This window comes from Photinus pyralis, unplaced genomic scaffold (assembly GCF_008802855.1).
Source record: "Photinus pyralis isolate 1611_PpyrPB1 unplaced genomic scaffold, Ppyr1.3 Ppyr1.4_LG4, whole genome shotgun sequence".
Lineage (NCBI taxonomy): Eukaryota > Metazoa > Arthropoda > Insecta > Coleoptera > Lampyridae > Photinus > Photinus pyralis.
In genome coordinates, this window is record NW_022170511.1 from 31042767 (window position 1) to 31060620 (window position 17854).

The 17854-nt window shown below is 35.7% G+C and overlaps 1 long non-coding RNA gene across 1 annotated transcript; it reads left to right on the top strand.

The window, feature by feature from the left end:
* The first annotated feature begins 3713 nt into the window (after nt 1–3713).
* Nucleotides 3714–4769, top strand: LOC116169467. The gene is made up of 3 exons (XR_004144959.1): nt 3714–3921; nt 3977–4057; nt 4115–4769. It is a non-coding gene; the product is annotated as an uncharacterized LOC116169467 (long non-coding RNA).
* Nucleotides 4770–17854: the final 13085 nt, after the last annotated feature.

Consider the following 17854-nt stretch of genomic DNA (forward strand, 5'->3'; position numbering starts at 1 on the left):
ATTTAATTTGACCCAGGTAATTTTCAAATGAAAAACAATTGAAATCATTAACACTATACTCGTTGCGAACTGCTTCTTGAACGAGATGGTAAAGGCAATGCGTGTTATATACAGGCTCTAAATTTGGGTACAACTTTTCAGATTCGATGATACATTTTTCTATAAGTTTTAGTGCTATTTTCCCTAGATTATTCGAATATATACCACCACAAACAATCCTCATAGCAGCATGAAAACAAAGGAAATGTCTATATTTATCTGAAGGTAACAAATTTTTTAATACAATAGGTCCCGTGTAAAGTAGAAAGCTTCTAAACTCCGTTGCTTTCCACATATCAACCTCTAGAAAAGACCTTGATTTTCTATTGAACTCTACTGGAAAATTAGAAGCTGGCTTCTGTTCTGAGGCTTAGTGAAATACAACACTTCCAGCTGGGCTTAAACCAATATTGTATTAACCTGCGCATTGTGCCTAAACACGACATGTGCATGTAGTCTAAAATGAAGCCAGATACCATACCAAAGTGTGGTATCTTTGTTAAAGGAGAGAGTCCCTTGTGATGTTCTTTATGAACTTGGTTAAGAAATCCCTCATCTGTACGAATTTCAATATTTGAGTTACACGGGTACAAAATTCTATTTTGCATTCTTAGCCCTTTTACGTTGCATTTTTCACAAGCGAAATAAGAGTTGTGAGGTTTTATATTTTTCAAAAAAGATCGGGCAGGTGCATCACAAATCATATACTTTAAAGAAACTGTAATTTTGACTCCTTGATATACAAAACCTGTAGATGAAAGTGAGTTTATTTTTTCTGTAATAAAATTATCTAAAAACTGATTTAAAGAACCTGGTTTATTATTTCCTTCAAAAATGGCAACGGCAAAAGGGCTAATCTTCTGTTCTTTTTAAAGATGGGTAAACCATCGATGTTGCAAATTAATTCAATATGTGTGGTTGTTTAATATCACAGAAGCTATTATTTTATTATTTACTAATTGATGACGAATTCCATTTTCAATCCCAAAATAACAAAATTTACCACGAGAATTATCTGCAGATTGCATTGGAGTATAGTTTAACTTTCGCACAGTTTTAAGTAAGGTCTTGCTACTTTTTGGCAACTCTGGATGAAATGATTTTAAAACTGACAATAAGGACGATAATTGTTTGTGATTCACGTTCGTAGTGATAGCCCAAAGTTTAAGCTGTTCTGTTAGAGAGAGTTGTTTTGCAGGCGTAGTTGGATAGTTTAAAGCAAGAGTTTTCGGAGAATTTGAAGTAAATGATAATCCAGAGGGAGAATTGTTACATAAATCCATTCCAATATCGTTTTCCAAAGTTTCTGTTTGTAATAAAGTAGTGCGTATTAATGATGATGAGGAAGGTGCATTTAATAGTACATTATTTTCTAATTCATTACGATTGTAAATCGGAAGTTTAAAATTAACTGCGGAACCTACTTCCATCAAAGATCTTTTTACGAACATTGACCTTCGACATCTTCTAGACATATTAATAAGTAAAATATTAAGCTACTATATACATAAACATAAATAGGAGTTTAGACTAATTTTTGGGTTTACTTTTACTCCGTTGTTCCAGATGCTTCCACTGATTTACTACCTCGCAATTTTCTACCACCATCGCGATCCGGTGCAGTCGCCAACGATAAACTTATGCTGCGATTAATTATATCTTCCGGCGTAGTTGGGAACAACACACGAACACTTTCTGTAAACAAAATCAATTACCTAAAATATTTCACCTGTTGTTTTTAGAGTTTTGAATCTAGTTTAGTAAAACTTTTTGCTAATAATTGAATTAATAATTGCAATAAAACGCAATTTATAGTTTTCCTAATGAAATAATTTTCTAATTAGGAATCTTAATTCGTAAATATATAGTGTTTAAATAACCTATGTGGCTCAATTTTTAACCAATAGGTACCAAAATCTGCGTATATGTACAACTTGTTCTTGAGAAAATTGGTTTGGTAGCTATTCCATTATTAACAAAAAAATGAGTTGACATGCTTTTTATTCCTGCCAGGTATTAACAAGTGGGACACACAAGTTGTGCCATAACTTCATTTAAAATGAAAAATTTGTTCAATATTTTCAAAACTGATAAGAAGATCTAATAGTTTAGTAAAACTTTTGTATAAAATACATTCATATTGATTAGATAAAATATCAAACTTTGTGGTGCAACGTCATCAACTTTATTTAAAACTATATATAATGTATAGTTCGATTTCATATAAAATCTTCATCAGTAGGTATAGATAAACTTTGAACGTGTACAAAACTAGAAACATCCATAATAATGATTACAGTTATTGAATCATAGACACTAGGTCAGTTAAATTTTTTTTAATATTATAAACTGTGAATAAATCATCTACATATATCCTTCCTAATGTTACTAAATACTAAATTACTATTAATTTATTATTAATGATTTACGACAATTTTAAAATTTCTCAATGGTAACGGTTTTCAATCTAAAAATGTGTTATTATAAAATCAAATCGTTCTTTCAATTTCATTGTGTGTATAGCAAAGGCTAAAACATATCGAAAAGTGGAATTTTTATTACTGCTAGAGTTATTTTCTGAATTTGCTTTATTTAAGGTGATTTGTTTTCTTATATCATAACGTAACAAAGGATTTTGAGTAACTGTTATTAGTAACAATTCAAGTAATTTCTGCCACTGTTCAAAACCTACATTTATTAAATGATCGCTCGAACAAAAATTTATTATCATCTATTTTGTTAAGAATTACTTTGTGGAACTCCATATCTGATTCAAGACTGAACAAATACAATAATTCCACTAGAAAATATTTTATTTTTGTTGACGCGTTTCGACAAATTTATGTCATTATCAAAATTGATTGATGTTTTGATAATGACATAAATTTGTCGAAACGTGTCAACAAAAATAAAATATTTTCCAGTGGAATTATTGTATTTATTCAGTTTTGATTCAAAAATTTATTAGTGTTGGCAAGCGAAGCTCCTTAAGAAATGTATACAAGTTTTAAAAATGATCAACAAAAGCACTTTAACAACACGTTTAATACAGGCCTTACATGGGCAAAACATGTTGACCATGTGGTGAAGAAATTAAGTAGTGCATATTATGTTATGTTGAAACTAATTCATATACTCGATAGAAGTGTATCATGCAATAGTATTTCCCTATATTACGTTTAATGTCATAGCTTGGGGGAATTCCTCCGAAATATCTAGACTGTTTCTAGCTCAAAAAAGGATCGTTCGCCTTATGTTTAGTCTTAAGCCACTAAAATATTGTAAGTCTACATTCAAAAACCATAAATTTTTAACATTTCCATCTGTGTACGTTTATAAATTATGTTTATTTGTATACAATAATATGCACCACTTCGAGAAACTCAGCTCCTACCACACTTACTCTACAAGAAAGGGTGCATCTCTGTCTTTTCCCAAACATAACTCGGCGAATTACGAAAGAAAGCCCCGCATATAATGGCATTAGGGTATACAATGCGTTGCCTCTCAATATATCAACGGAAAAATCACCGCATCTGTTTAAAAAAAAACTGAAAGCATTTCTACTAGAGAAAGCACTGTATAAAGTAAACGACTTGTATGTTCGTTAGTTAACTTACGTGTTTTTTTTTTTTTTTTTTTTTTTTTAGGGTTCAACTACTAAGGTCATATCCCCTTTAATTCACTAAGCATATTATATATCAGCGTATATATTAATCATTTTCAAAAATCTCACCATCTTCATTGCATTTTCAGGGTTTATAAAATTGTCGATGTAGTTGGGCAGTATACCGTTTATCAATCGCTCGTTATTGTATAGTGGGCAATGGCTTATAATATGAGTAACCGTGATGGCCGTATTGCAGTGATTACATTGTCGTGGTACAGTATTCTTTAGCAGATGTTCGTGTGTGACCTTAGTGTGTCCTATCCTCAGACGGTGCATTTTCACGTTGTCCTCTCTCGAAGCATCTTGTAGCGTGTATAGTGTCGTTGGAATAGGTTTTATCTGCGACAGGTGAGTATTTACCTGTGCCCATTTTTCTTGCCATTCTGCAACATATTGCTCTTTTAGGTGTCTTCTGATGTCACTTGCCACCATGAAATTTACATCTGTCTGCTGGTTCGATATCGCTCTACGAGCGGCCTGGTCTGCTTGTTCGTTGCCAAAGATACCAACGTGGCTAGGGACCCAAATAAATTCGAGTGATTTACCTTGCTCCGAAATACGATGTATAGCAGACTGTAGCATGATGTTCATCGGATCTGTGTTGTAGATTTTCTTTAGCCCATTTAGGATATTCATACAGTCCGTAACAACTAAAAATCGGTTGTTTTCCATCATTGAACAGTATAGCACAGCCTGCCATAGGGCATACTGCTCTGCAAAGGACCCATCCGTGTACACAGGTTGGTATGAGGGATATTCGTTAAGGAGGTTCTCGTATGCCTGCAGGTAAGTGGGTTGTTTTGTAATCTCTTTTTTGTAGCGCATTAGATCTTTTCTTATTTTTATTTCAGGTACCTTCCACGGGACAGTGTCCAGCATCATTTCATGGAGCGGCGCTGGAGGGACTATTCGGCGTTGCTCGAGATGTTCCTGGAATCTGATACAGGCAGGGCGGGTAATGGTAGGTTTCAGTCTGTACAACTGCATGTCTATGTTGAGTATCACCCTATTAGGATGTAATGGCAATGATGAAATTTTAGTCATATAGCTTGCAATTAGTTGTTTTCTTCTAGTGTCCAAGGCCGGTACTCCCGACTCACAATATAAGCTGTTCGTCGGACTGGTAGGAAAAGCTCCAAGACAGTACCTTATGGCTGTGTTATGTATGCTGTTCAAGGTTGCAAGTGTCGATTTACGTGCGGACGAATACACTATGCAGCCGTAGTCAATTTTCGACAAAATCACAGCCTGGTATATTCTTATGAGGCATTTTGTTTCTGCACCCCACTTGGTGTGCGCCAGTACCTTAATTATATTGAGACGTGTTGTGTTATATACATTTTTTATTCATATTTTAATGTGACTTTGCTTAATATCAATGTTATTGATCTCCTGGCAGCAAATACATTATTATTATTATTATTATTATTTTTTTTTTTTTTTATTTATACAGGCGTCGACTGCTAAGGCCATTTGCCTGTTTACACGGACTTCTATATTTCACAGTACTGTTATAACATGAAAATAATATCACGCCGGTAAGTATATACATCTTCAAATTTCTTTATATAGATCAATATTTTTTAAGTACATGAGCGTTTTTTTAAAATACTTCGTGCGCAAGGCATCTTGTATACTTGTTGGTATTGTAATGTTAGTTCTTGCTGCACTAAATTTTCTGCATTCTAGCAAAACATGCTTTACAGTCAATCGGACATTACAGGTATCGCAAATCGGCCGATTTTGTCCCGTAAGCAGATATTGATGGGTCAATTTAGTGTGACCAATTCGTAATCTCGTAAGCACCACTTGATCTCGCCTCTTCTGTTTACATTATAGCGCAGAAACTCCAATATTTGGTTTAACAATTTTTAAATTTGATTCCTCCCTGTCCCATTCCTTCTGCCATAGATTTACGATGATTTTATGAATTTCTTTTATCTGGTCATCTATAGTTGTTGGGATGCCAGTATCTGTCGCATTTACCATGTTACGTATTGAGACATAAGATACGCTTAACATATTCATTTATAGAGAATATATCTTCAATAGCAGTTATGGCACTTAAGGAATCTGTATATAATCCAATAAGAAAGAAATCCATATAGATAAGTCAACATTGGGATGATACAGTATTATGACCATTATACTAACATTAATGTTACACTGTTCAACCCATATTGCACCTGTATTGTGTTTACAACGTTGCATTCTACAACATAGGCTAAATCCAGATTCGCCATCCACTTCATAATGTTTCCTGCATTATGTGCCGCCAATATAAATCCAATAAGAAAGAAATCCATATATCAGCCTTCCCAGGAAAGAATGCCGGTCACAGAACATTTGATACCGATCTACAATTGTACAATTTACCATGAAAAATATGTCAAATTACTTCCGTAATAATAATACTTTGATTAGAATATATTTCTTAATCAGTGTTATTATTAAGGAAGTAATTTGACATGTTTTTCATGGTAAATTATACGATTGTAAATCGGCATCAAGTGTTCTGTGACCGGCATTCTTTCCTGGGAAGGCTGATATATGGATTTCTTTCTTATTGGATTTATATTGGCGGCACATAATGCAGGAAACATTATGAAGTGGATGGCGAATCTGGATTTAGCCTATGTTGTAGAATGCAACGTTGCAATCACAATACTGGCGAAATATTTGATGAACATTGTAACATCAATGTTCGTATAAACGTAATAGTACTGTATCGCCCCAATGTAGATTTATATATATATATATATATATATTGTTGTGTTATTTTTGTTTTAGTTGTAACTTGAAAGAAATTATAGAGCGTCTGGATGTGACAATTTTGTTTAGTTCAATTAATTAACCGGGGGGGTTATTAATAATTTGAGACACAGGATTGCGTAAATTTCATGTTATAGTTTTGGTTCAATTTCTTAGAAGTGTTCTGTTTTTATTTTATTCCTAGAATTTTTTTCGATGTAAATTTCTTTTTAAATTTTATTTGCCGTTAACGAGGTATAGCGCGAAGTAGAGATAAGGTTCTTCGCAGAATTGCCGGGCGTACGTGCCGTTCAGCAAGAAGTTGAAAAATCGACGCTTCGCGTGATTGGCGGACGGGATGTTGAAGAAAGGAGAAGGGCTTTTGGCTTAAATAGAAAATTTTGAAGAGAGCGGGGCTTTTTGGTCGTTACAAAGCCAACCGGCGCTTCTTCGGTTACGTTATTTTTGAATTTTGTGGAAGTTTTCCTGCGTAGTTGGATCCAGTTTTAATTAGAATTTTGTGTCTGCCGTTTCAAGAAGATTTATTGAGAAGTTTTAAGAAGTTTGTCGTCGTCCTGTTTTTTTTGCTATTTTGCGGAAACACGGAAGTTTTAAATATAATTTGTGGGTACCCGAAGAGAGAAGACGTCGGTGTTTGAGTGGTTGGTTCACGGGTTTGTGTACGGTTTACCTCTGTTTATCGGATTACGTTTTTTCGGACTAATTTTAAATGTAAGTAGTAGTTTAGTGGTTTGTTTTGTCGTGTTTTTTTTGTAATGTTTGAGTAATTTGTTTTTTTTTGTGTGTGTCATTTATTTGTTTAAAATTGTAAAGATTTGTAAAACGGAAATTTACGCAATTTTTTGTTTGAAATTAAACCAGTCATTGCAATCCAGGTTTTGTTTATTAGAGTCAAGGAGAAGTAATTGTCGGCGTCTCTTACTTTGTTTCAAGTTGTTTAAATCTGGGGGTAAAATTTCATATTGGAATTTAAGGATTTGGTTAAGCCACCTATTTATGTCATTGTTGGAATGCTGTAGGGTGGCAGAATCCAGCTGGACCTTGAGATACAGATAAAAATTTTGTTTTCATTTTTTTTTACTACTGAGCTAGCTAGAGGTAAATCGTGGGATTTCCAGAAGTTAAGGTTAGGTCTCACAACAATAATTTGGCGCCCAACGTGGGGCAATTTCAGGGAAACGCGAAAGTAGGTAAAATTTTTTTGTAGGAAAATTCAGATTAGGGGTTCTGTCGTACGGGTAAAATTGATTGTGGTACCCAGACAGTTACTGAGAAAAATTGTAGGATAGGTGGTAACATTTGAAGTAATTGAAGTTTTCTTATAGGATTAGGTACAGGGGGGGTAGGTACAGGTTTGGTAGTAATTAGTAGGGTTTTGATTCAAGAAGAACGTTTAAAGTTGTTAAGAAGAGATGGCGACAACAGGGGATACTGGAATCGATGTCCCAGCAGAAGTTAGCGAGGAGATAATACCTGGTTCAATTGATGTACATGATGAGAAGAAAGAAGAGGTGTCCACGATGGGAGTGTCATCTATTCAGGCAGCGAATTTTGCGGTGTTTATAGAAGCGATAAGAGAGTTGAAGAAGGATTTGGGCGAAGAAATGAAAGCGCAGAATGCGGAATTAAAAGCGGAATTAAAGGAGGAAATCAGACAGGAAGTACGTGGATATATGAGGGAAGTAAACCAGGAAATGGACCAGATAAGGATAGAAATGCATGTACAGGAGAAGAAAAATGATGACAATGCAGCAGAGATTAACAAGTTAAGATCAGACATCCGGGAAAAGGTTAGCGTACTCCACCAGCGTCAGGAGGGGATGAATGAGAGGGTGACTGATGTGGAAAACCAGGTTCGAATGGAGGCAAGTTATACGCAGCAAGAATTCCAGAAAGTGGAGAGGGGTTTCTGTAGATTAGAAAAAGTCGTCCAGGTTCGTCATGAAAACAGTGAGAAAGAATTTAAAGAAATTCGGGAAGAAATGGAAAAAAGGCCGATTCCAGGAGGAGTACATTATGTTGCAAATTTAAAAGGGGATCGGGAACGGCTTGAGAAATTTGACGGCGGGGAAAAAGTCCATCCGATGTTATTTTTGAAGTTACTAGAGGCGACGATCATGAACAATAGGCAGGTATACGGCAGGCAGTTTACCCAGGTAGATGAGTTAAATCTAATAAGAGGTGTCTTGAAGGACGAAGCGCAAGTTTGGTTTGACACTATTGAAGAGAAAATTTCGGATTACGAGACATTTAAAAAGAATTTTTGTAAGCAGTATTGGGGTCAATGGGAGCAGAACAAAGCGGCTGAACGATTAAATTTGGGAAAGTATAACAGGAATTTAGGTAGTCGAGTGAAATACCTAATGGAAAATTATGCGAAATTTAAGCATTTACAAACAGGGATGCCGGAGTCCATTTTAATTAGGAGATTATCAAGACATTATGAAGAGGATGTATCTCAGAAGGTAATTAAGGACGATATCAACACATACGAAGAATTCCTGCGAATATTGAAGAGATTCGATACTGCGGATGAAGAAAAAGACGCAAATTACGATTCGGTCATTCGGGAGCAAGGACGCCAATATGCGAGACAAGGATACATGGATCAGTATCGAGGAAATCGGCGGTTCGGAGAATATGCGGACCAACAATTGGGACAGAGGAATTTCAATAGCAACTACAATTACAACAATTTCAACAAATACAATTCGAATTTTAACAGGAAGTATGAGAAGAACCGGGATTATAATAATAGGAACACTTACGAGGAGGAATACCGGAAAGAGCAGAGGGAGGATCGACGAGAACCGGAACGGGGAGCGCAAGAAAGACGGATGGAATTCGCGAGAGGATCCCGAGAGAACCGGGGAATAACGGAGAAGGAGGGACAGGCAAAAAGGCAGGTGAACCAAATTTTACAGACAAATAAGAATGTTAAGGATGAAGGCGAAATCCAGGTGGTTACAGCCGAGGTACATGCACCGCCGAAGGATTTTTAAGAAGCCGTACTATCGTTAATTATGTGTACTCCCATCCTAGAGAATTTATTAAAGTTGAAGACGGTAGTACGGAAAATAATATGGAGGAAACCTTTTTAACCATTTTACCGCAATTGGACATTAACATTTTAGGAAAAACAGCGGTCGCAATGATTGATACCGGCGCTGAAATCTCGTTAATCTCGGAAAAATTTATTAAAGAAAATCTAGGAAGATTAGAGAAGTTCACGATAATGATAAAGGGGATGAGGGTAACTACGGCAAATCAGAAAAGTTTCGCCTTAATAAAAAGAAAGTTTATCTTAGGGTTTGAAGTACAGGGTTTGCACTTTGAAAATGAAATGTTAGTTTTAGCAGGGATGCAAATGGATTGCATAATCGGAGCGGATATTTTAAGAAAACATAAAGGAATTATTAATTTTGAAGAGGGGTCTGTGACGATTGGAAAAAGGAAAGCGAATTTGAAAATGAATGAGCAGTATGAAAAAGAAAAAGAAAATCGAGAAGCAAGCTTGCAAATAAATCATGTGGAGCAGCGGAAGATTAGTAAAGAAACAATTCAAGAGAGATTGAATTGTCGAGAAGAATGGAAGGATAAAATTGCTGAAGTACTGTACCAACAAAAAGACTTAATTAACAGGGAAATTCGAGTGGCAGCAGGATACCAGCATACACTTCAGGTGGATGATCGAGGGTTGGGGAAGATTCAAACGTATTCCGTTCCTTTTCATTATCGGCAGGAAATAAGGGAAGTTCTTAAACAAATGATAGAAGATGGCATTATTGAGAGGGCAAGTACAAATGTGATAAACCCGTTAGTTATTGTGAAAAAGAAAAATGGAACATTGCGATTATGTTTAGACGCCCGGGAATTAAATAGGAGAACTGTACCGCAACTGGAATCTCCACAGAAAATCGAGGCGTTATTAGGAAAAATTGGGAAAAACAAAATTTTTACGAAGTTAGATCTACAAAATTCATTTTGGTTGATACCCTTAGAAGAAAATTCAAGGAAATTTACAGGTTTCAGTGTGGATGGAGCAACGTTTCAATTTAAGGTGGTGCCGTTTGGGTTGGCGAGCTCGTGCGCAGCATTGGTACGGGCCATGCAACAAATTTTGGACCAATATGATACCTTTTGTTTACATTATGTGGACGACATCATCATTTTCAGCGATACGGAAGAGGAACACTTGCAGCATGTAACCACCATTTTAGAAAAGTTAAATGAAAATGGGTTGAAGTTACATCTAGAAAAATGCGAATTTGTAAAAGAGAAGGTTAAATTTTTAGGTTTTGAAATTAATCAACAAGGACTTGAAATTGAAAATAGCCGTTTAGAAGAAATTAAGAAGTTTCCACCACCTACAAATGTACGCAAACTAAGAGGATTTTTAGGTTTGTTGAATTATTACAGAAAATTCGTACCCAGGTATTCCGAGATTTCAGTACCGTTGGTCGAATTGTTGAAGAAAGGGGTAAAATTTAAATGGACAAAAGAAAGAGAGGAGGCTTTTGGAAAGCTGAAGGAAGAATTGATCAATGGGATTAAATTATATCACCCAGATTTCCATGAAGAATTTATTTTACGAACGGACGCTTCAGATAACGCGGTCGCGGGGGTTTTAGCTCAAATACAGGGGGGTGTAGAAGTACCCATTTGTTTCATTTCTAGAATTCTGAGAGGACCGGAGTTGAACTATTCTGTTTCGGAGAAGGAAATGTTGGCGATAATTTATTGCGTAACCAAACTTAAATTTTATTTATTGGGAAGAAAATTTACAATTGAAACTGATCATAGGGCTTTAACACATTTAATGACGACTCGTTTTGCAAATAACAGGATTTATCGTTGGAGCTTAATCTTGCAAGAGTTTTCCTTTGAGATAAAGTACATAAAAGGGAAGAATAATTTAATTGCAGATGTGCTATCAAGGAAAGGGATAACTGAGAAGGAAATGGAAATAGAGTTTAAAATTTTAGTCAATCATATGGCAGAGAATACAGGTTTATTTTCAGTGGAGAGGATAAGAGAAAGTCAGGAGGCGGAAGAATTGCAAAACCTAAGGCAGAAAATTGGGGAAAAACAGCGGTATCGAGGGTATAAAATAGAAGATGAGCTATTAATAAAAGTAATTGGGGGAGAAGAGTTATATGTGATTGATAGGAATTTATGTGAGGAAATGGGACGGTATTTTCATTTAAAATACGGGCATATTGGGATTAGAAGAGGGTGGTTGTTAATGAGAGAAAATTTTTATTGTAAAAGAGACTTAGGGGTGATGAAGGCCATGGTAAATAAATGGCATTTGTGTAGTTTGGGCAAGTATAAAAATTTTAAAAACCAAAATGAAGTTAAATCTATTAGAACTAATGAACCTTTGCAAATTATAGCCATTGATTATTTAAGTAATTTAGTGAAAAGTGGTAAAAATAAGCACATCTTGGTAATAATTGATCTATTTTCTCGCTTCACAAAATTGTATTTGGTACCTGTGTGTACAACTGATAAAACTGTGCAGATGTTGGATAAATTTATTGAGGAGGTAGGACGCCCTAAGAAAATAATTGCAGATAATGCAACTTATTTTAATAATGACAGATTTAAATTAGCTTTGAGAGATAGGGAAATAGAATTAGGTTTGTGCTCTATTAGACATCCGCAAGGAAATCCTTCGGAACGTTATATTCAGGAGGTTATAAAATATCTGAGAATTAAATTGTATAAAGAATCACATACAAATTGGGGGCGGTATGCAAAACAAGTGGAAAGTTTTATAAATGAGGTCCCTTCTACAGTCACCGAAAAACCTCCGGCGTATGTAATGTTTGGGATTTTTCCAGAAAGACCATGGGTAAAAATAGATGAGGGGGAGGAGAGATTAAAACAGGAATTAATTAAAGTTAGGGAGAAGGTTAGGAGGAAACAGGAACGTTATGTAATTAAAGAAAATAATAAAATTAAAAACAGAGTTATATTTAGGGAGGGTGATATGGTTGTGTTAAAAAAATTAAGGGTAGCTGACGGCCCTAAGCAGATAAGTGCGAAATTACTTTTACCTTATGAAGGGCCATATGTTATAAACAGGAGATTTGGGGATAGTTATGAGTTACGAGTTAGGGATTCAGATAGGATTAGGGGTAAATTTCATTTAAGTATGCTGTACAAATACGATGATAATTATGGAGACTATGAGTAAGTTGTAAAATTTAAAGTTTGATTTTTTTTTTATTTAAAGTTTAGATTAGGGATGTTAGGTTAGGTTAACTGCTGGAATAGGTCGGACCTAGGTTGAAACAACGCCGAAGATGGTTCGATCTATCCGGCATTTGAATAGTTAGCTAAGGGTTGGAGAGTTACAGTAAATTAGTGGTAGTTCTTAAATTTTATAGTATGTTGATGAAATTTCTCAGGCTCAGCTGGTGACGTCACCGTGCGGGGTTTCAGTAATGACTAGGGAGCTGTGTTAGGCGATCGTGTCCGAATACCTAAAGCAGGTCCCGAAGTTTTTTTAAAGTTAATTGGTAAATTGAAAAAAAAAACCCTGTAATTCCAATATTTTGTTTTGTTTTCATAGTCAGGGGAGGATTGTAATTTTGTGTTTTTGTGTTCAATTTAAAGGGGGAAAATGTTGTGTTATTTTGTTTTAGTTGTAACTTGAAAGAAATTATAGAGCGTCTGGATGTGACAATTTTGTTTAGTTCAATTAATTAACCGGGGGGTTATTAATAATTTGAGACACAGGATTGCGTAAATTTCATGTTATAGTTTTGGTTCAATTTCTTAGAAGTGTTCTGTTTTTATTTTATTCCTAGAATTTTTTTCGATGTAAATTTCTTTTTAAATTTTATTTGCCGTTAACGAGGTATAGCGCGAAGTAGAGATAAGGTTCTTCGCAGAATTGCCGGGCGTACGTGCCGTTTAGCAAGAAGTTGAAAAATCGACGCTTCGCGTGATTGGCGGACGGGATGTTGAAGAAAGGAGAAGGGCTTTTGGCTTAAATAGAAAATTTTTGATGAGAGCGGGGCTTTTTGGTCGTTACAAAGCCAACCGGCGCTTCTTCGGTTACGTTATTTTTGAATTTTGTGGAAGTTTTCCTGCGTAGTTGGATCCAGGTTTTATTAGAATTTTGTGTCTGCCGTTTTGAGAAGAATTTATTGAGAAGTTTAAGAAGTTTGTCGTCGTCCTGTTTTTTTTTGTTATTTTGCGGAAACACGGAAGTTTTAAATATAATTTGTGGGTACCCGAAGAGAGAAGACGTCGGTGTTTGAGTGGTTGGTTCACGTGTTTGTGTACGGTTTACCTCTGTTTATCGGATTACGTTTTTTTTCGGACTAATTTTAAATGTAAGTAGTAGTTTAGTGGTTTGTTTTGTCGTGTTTTTTTTGTAATGTTTGAGTAATTTGTTTTTTTTTTGTGTGTGTCATTTATTTGTTTAAAATTGTAAAGATTTGTAAAACGGAAATTTACGCAATTTTTTGTTTGAAATTAAACCAGTCATTGCAATCCAGGTTTTGTTTATTAGAGTCAAGGAGAGGTAATTGTCGGCGTCTCTTACTTTGTTTCAAGTTGTTTAAATCTGGGGGTAAAGTTTCATATTGGAATTTAAGGATTTGGTTAAGCCACCTATTTATGTCATTGTTGGAATGCTGTAGGGTGGCAGAATCCAGCTGGACCTTGAGATACAGATAAAAATTTTGTTTTCATTTTTTTTTTTTACTACTGAGCTAGCTAGAGGTAAATCGTGGGATTTCCAGAAGTTAAGGTTAGGTCTCACAACAAATATATATATATATATATATGGATTTTTTCTTATTGGATTTATATGGGTGGCAAATAATGAAATAAACGTTATAAAATGATTGGCAAATTTGTATTTAGCCTATGTTGTAAAATTCAACGTTGCAATCACAATACTGGTATTATATTAAATGAATGTTGTAATAATAGATTTCTGTTAAATGTAATTATCGATAATGGATGAATATTGGTTCTACATCAGTAGCCGAGATTCAATGTTCAAATATTGTGCCAATATTCTGCCGTTTTTTAACCAATGTTATGTTCTACAGGGTGCGGCAAAGCCGACTACGCAGTATCGATCGATTACCGCTCAGAGTGTGGTGGGGGTAGGCAGCTGCAACCGGTATTCCTTTGTTTGGTTGTTGACCCCATTTAGTAGGCAACATGGTTTGGACCGGTGTACATCGTGGTTTTGCCGTGCGGGCTTATTACGAAAACAACCGATCTGTGATCGCTACACAGCGCGCTTTCCGGCGACAGTTTAACATTCCGCGCAATGACAATGTTCCAAATGCAAACACGATTCGATCTTGGGTTCGGCGATTGGAGGAAACTGGAAACACATTAAGAGGAAATAAACATGGCCGATTCAAAAACGTCAGAACGCCAGAAAATGTTGTACAGGTGAGAACAGCTGTTCAAAATTCGCCGACACGTTCTGCTCGAAGACATGCTATCGCATTGGGGATGTCGGATCGCAGTTTGAGGAGGATTCTGAAATTTGATTTGAAGTTTCATCCCTACAAAATAATGTTTGCTCAAGAATTGCGCCCAGATGACTATGTCAGCCGTCGCAATCTGTGTGAGCAAATGCTTGCAGCCATCCATCCAAATGCAGCTTTCTTCAGTAGCGACGAGGCTCATTTCCACCTCAACGGGTATGTAAATAAACAAAATTTTCGCTACTGGTCTGAAAATAACCCTCAAATTGTTCATGAAAGACCGCTTCATTCTTCCAAAGTGACGGTGTGGTGTGCCGTATCTCAGTTTGACGTGATAGGCCCCTACTTTTTTGAGGAGGAAGGCGTTACCGTGACTGTTAATTCCGCACGTTATGTTGCAATGTTGCAAAATTTCCTGCAACCCAGGATGAATGAAATTGTTGAAGAACATGAATTGGGGGACTTGTGGTTCCAACAGGATGGGGCTACAGCTCACACTGCTCGAGCTTCACTTCATGTTTTGAGAGAAATCTTTCCTGAACGTCTCGTCTCTTTGAGGGGTGATGTCGGGTGGCCTGCACGCTCACCAGATTTGAGCATCTGTGATTACTTTCTTTGGGGGTATCTAAAAGAAAAGGTGTTCAAGAGACGACCCCACACCATAGCAGAGCTAAGACAAAGGATTATTGAAGAAGTAAACGCCATACCCCGAGACATTTGTGCAAGAGCTACAGAGAACTTCAGACATCGCTTACAACAATGTGTTGATGCCAACGGCCGCCATCTTAGCGACATTATTTTTAAAACATAAGTGGATGTAAAATGGTATGTACTACTAATTCAGATTATTTAAATACATTGTCTCTAAATATAAAGAATTGTTTTTTATTGCTCCTCAAAACTGCTTAGTCGGCTTTGCCGCACCCTGTACTTGGGAATCAGTTTGGTATTATACTTCGAGGCATAAAAATGGAAAATAAATTTCTTCATCCATTTTCCGCTCTTGTAAGTGGCCCCAGTGGATCGGGAAAGAGTTATTTTATTGTAAACTTTCTAAAAAATATAACAAACATCTGCTCTGTAGTGTTTGAAAAAAATAGTTTGGCATTACAGGGAATGGCAGTCATTGTACGAAGATCTAAAAGGTGTTGAATTCCATCAAGGCTTACCCGATATGACCAGTTTCGACGGTTTAAAACCTGTGCTGATAATTATTGATGATTTAATGCGTGAATCAAATGGTTGTATTGTTGACATTTTTACAAAAGGATGTCATCATCGTAACTTCAGTGTTTTCTTTCTAACCCAAAACATATTTCATCAAAGAAAAGGACAGAGAGATATATCTTTAAATGCACACTACATTATTTTATTCAAAAATCCCCGAGATAGGGCACAAATAAAGCATTTAACGCGGCAAATTTGCCCTGAAAACTCCAAATTTTTAGAAGAAGCGTATAATGATTCAACGTCTAAACCCCACGGCTACTTGTTATTCGATTTAAAATCTCTCCATTTATGTTGCACCCTGTATAATACTGATAAAAAAATAACTATTTCTAAAAGCATGATGTGAAGTTCTGCTTCTCCTCGTGTTGATAGTCATCACTGATGAACCTTCTGGTTCACTTTTCCTTTACCTTCCTTTCTATTTTCTCCTGTCAGTATACTCTTTTCTACCTGTTAGCTGCATTGTGATTGTCAATTTTATTTTGATGATAGGTTTGCATGTATATGCCATTCTTTTCGTGTTTTCAATATGAATTCAGCAAAGGATCACGCAAAACCATTAACGCGATGAACAACGCAAAAGCAGAACTTCAATGCATAGAAGTGAAGTCATTTGTGAGACTGATTACGCCCTGGTCCTTGAAAAAGTTATAATAAAGATCTAGATCTGCGATTAGTAACATTCAAAAACTATTCAAATTAATTTTTAAATAAGATTTGTGAATTGTTATACTAATTGGATTCTGTTGAAAAGATCTGGCTATATTTCATTACTCAAAGTTTTGATTTAGGTAATTCACTGATCGCAATTCCTTCTAAAACCTACTGTACAAAACAAACCTGTAAAAGCCCACACATTTGGATGAACACCAAACTTCTGATTTAGAACTCGATGATATGCTTCAACTGCATTATTAGTCCGTCTAACTAAATTGAACACACTAAAAAGTTGTGGTGTAACCCCTTCCAACCAAGTGGATTCCACATAAGTAAAAAAATTACTAAATGCATTACGAATATCGTCAGGGGCTTCAGATTTAATTAAATTAAATCCTTCTACGGCCATATCACATGGTAATAACGCTAATGCCATTATTTTCCTTAATACAAATTGAGCATGTTCATTTTGAGTCACTAGCGATCCCAATCCTAACTTTTTTGATTGACGATAAATTGCCTGTAAAGTATATTCTGGTTAACAATACAATTCAACTGACTATCTGTTTACCTGGCAAAAATGAAAAAAGCATCCATGAATTTCAGACTCAGGAAAAATCTCCATTAACGATTGATATAATGCTCTTTCATAGTCACACATTATTTGTGTAGCGGTCATGCTGGGGAAATTACTTTTTAAATGTTGAAACAGTGTTACATACGCTTCAGCAGTACGTTTGCTCATGAGTGCCCAGATACATGGTATCGACTATAAAAAAGTGGTCACTACAATTAAATTTTGGATTCGACTCACATGATTATGTATTGTCACCATTATGGTAAAACACTGCGCACTGCGCGTTGAAAGTCCAACATTGCATGGCACACATTTGAATGTTGCATCAACGTTCATTTCACAATTTGATAATAAAGGCTCAACATAATTGGGATTGTAAAACAACAATATTTCAACATTTTCTGAAGGCTTTAAGAAGTAGCATTGAAGAGCGCCACGATC